Here is a 2,500-nt window from a genome sequence, read left to right as displayed (position 1 = left end):
GGCCTCTTGGGTGGGAAGGGGTGGTTCAGGACAGTCCAATTGTCTTTCAAATCTACGGTAGAACTCGTTCAGGTCGTTGGCTAGGCGGGAGTCGTTAGTGGTGTGGGGCGCTCTGGGTTTGTAGTTGGTGATGTGCCTGAGCCCTTTGGCAGACAGAAGCAGCGTCGTTAGTAGAGAACTGGTGTTTTAGTGTCTCTGAGTACAGTCGTTTAGCCTCTCTAACCGCTTTGCTAAACCTGTTCTTCGACTCCTTGAATCTGTCTCTATCCCCACTCCTAAACGCTTCCTCCTTCTCCAACCTCAACCTTTTGAGCTTTGCTGAGAACCAGGGCTTGTTGTTGTTAAAGTTCACCCTGGTACGTGTTGGGATACAGCAGTCCTCACAGAAGCTGATGTACACAGCCTCTGTGAGTTCATCCAGACTATTGGTAGCAGTCGTGAACATATCCCAGTCAGTACAGTCTAAGCACGCCCGCAAATCTTCCACAGCCTCACTGGTCCACTGTTTAGATGTCCTCACAGCAGGTTTACAGAGTTTTAGTTGCTGCCTGTATGCACGAATCAGGTGGACCAAGGGAGTTCTGTGCGAGCCGAACAGCCCCGTGACCCACAAGAGAAACATCCCCGCCAAATTCGAGCGTTTGACGGGGTCTATCCGTGAAAAAATATTCACGTTTTTGAGTGCACATGCATTTCTGCTGCAAATGCCTCTGGAAGTTTCATGCCGTTCGTATGCCAATTGTGGCAACACGAAAATGACCCGTTTTCCCATTCCGAGGGATTTCTGTGCGACCCTAACAGCCCCGTGAGCCACAAGAGACACATCCCCGCCAATTTCTAGCGTTTCACGGGGTCTATCCGTGAAAAATATAGACGTTTTTGAGTGCACATGCATTTCTGCTGCAGATGCCTCTGGAAGTTTCATGCCGTTCGTACGCAATGTGGCAACACGAAAATGACCCCTTTTCCCATTCCGAGGGATTTCTGTGCAACCCTAACTAACAGCGCCCGTGAGCCACAAGAGAGACATCCCCGCCAATTTATAGCGTTTCACGGGGTCTATCCGTGAAAAATATAGACGTTTTTGAGTGCACATGCATTCCTGCTGCAAATGCCTCTGGAAGTTTCATGCCGTTCCTATGCAATGTGGCCACACAAAAATGACCCGTTTTCCCATTCCGAGGCATTTCTGTGCGACCCTAACAGCCCCGTGAGCCACAAGAGAGACATCCCCGCCAACTTCTAGCGTTTGACGGGGTCTATGCGTGAAAAATATTAAAATTTTTGAGTGCACGTGCCTTTCTGCTGCAAATGCCTCTGGAAGTTTCATGGCGTTCCTATGCAATGTGGCAACACGAAAATGACCCCTTTTCCCATTCCGAGGGAGTTCTGTGCCACCCTAACAGCCCCGTGAGCCACAAGAGACACATCCCCGCCAATTTCTAGCGTTTCACGGGGTCTATCCGTGAAACATATAGAAGTTTTTGAGTGCACATGCATTCCTGCTGCAAATGCCTCTGGAAGTTTCATGCGGTTCGTACGCAATGTGGCAACACGAAAATGACCCGTTTTCCCATTCCCAGGGATTTCTGTGCGACCCGAACAGCCCCGTGAGCCACAAGAGACACATCCCCGCCAATTTCTAGCGTTTCACGGGGTCTATCCGTGAAAAATATCAATTTTTTTTTGACTGCACATGCATTTCTGCTGCAAATGCCTCTGGAAGTTGCATGCGGTTCGCATGCAATGTGGCGACACGAAAATGACCCGTTTTCCCATTCCGAGGGATTTCTGTGCCACCCTAACAGCCCCGTGAGCCACAAGAGAGACATCCCCGCCAATTTCTAGCGTATCACGGGGTCTATCCGTGAGAAATATTCACTTTTTTGAGTGCACATGCATTCCTGCTGCAAATGCCTCTGGAAGTTTCATGCGGTTCGTATGCAATGTGGCGACACGAAAATGACCCGTTTTCCCATTCCGAGGGATTTCTGTGCCACCCTAACAGCCCCGTGAGCCACAAGAGAGACATCCCCGCCCACTTCTAGCGTTTCACGGGGTCTCTCCGTGAAAAATATCACATTTTTTGAGTGCACATGCATTCCTGCTGCAAATGCCTCTGGAAGTTTCATGCGGTTCGCATGCAATGTGGCGACACGAAAATGACCCGTTTTTTCCCATTCCGAGGGATTTCTGTGCCACCCTAACAGCCCCGTGAGCCACAAGAGACACATCCCCGCCAATTTCTAGCGTTTCACGGGGTCTATCCGTGAAAAATATTCAATTTTTTGACTGCACATGCATTTCTGCTGCAAATGCCTCTGGAAGTTTCATGCGGTTCGCATGCAATGTGGCGACACGAAAATGACCCGTTTTCCCATTCCGAGGGATTTCTGTGCCACCCTAACAGCCCCGTGAGCCACAAGAGAGACATCGCCGCCAATTTCTAGCGTTTCACGGGGTCTATCCGTGAAAAATATTCACTTTTTTGACTGCACAT

This window comes from Petromyzon marinus, unplaced genomic scaffold, assembly GCF_048934315.1.
Source record: "Petromyzon marinus isolate PM22_M1 ecotype Great Lakes invasive population unplaced genomic scaffold, UKy_Petmar_22M1.pri1.0 PM_G_Scaffold_26, whole genome shotgun sequence".
NCBI classification, from domain to species: domain Eukaryota; kingdom Metazoa; phylum Chordata; class Hyperoartia; order Petromyzontiformes; family Petromyzontidae; genus Petromyzon; species Petromyzon marinus.
Note: the sequence above shows the minus strand (reverse complement) of the source record.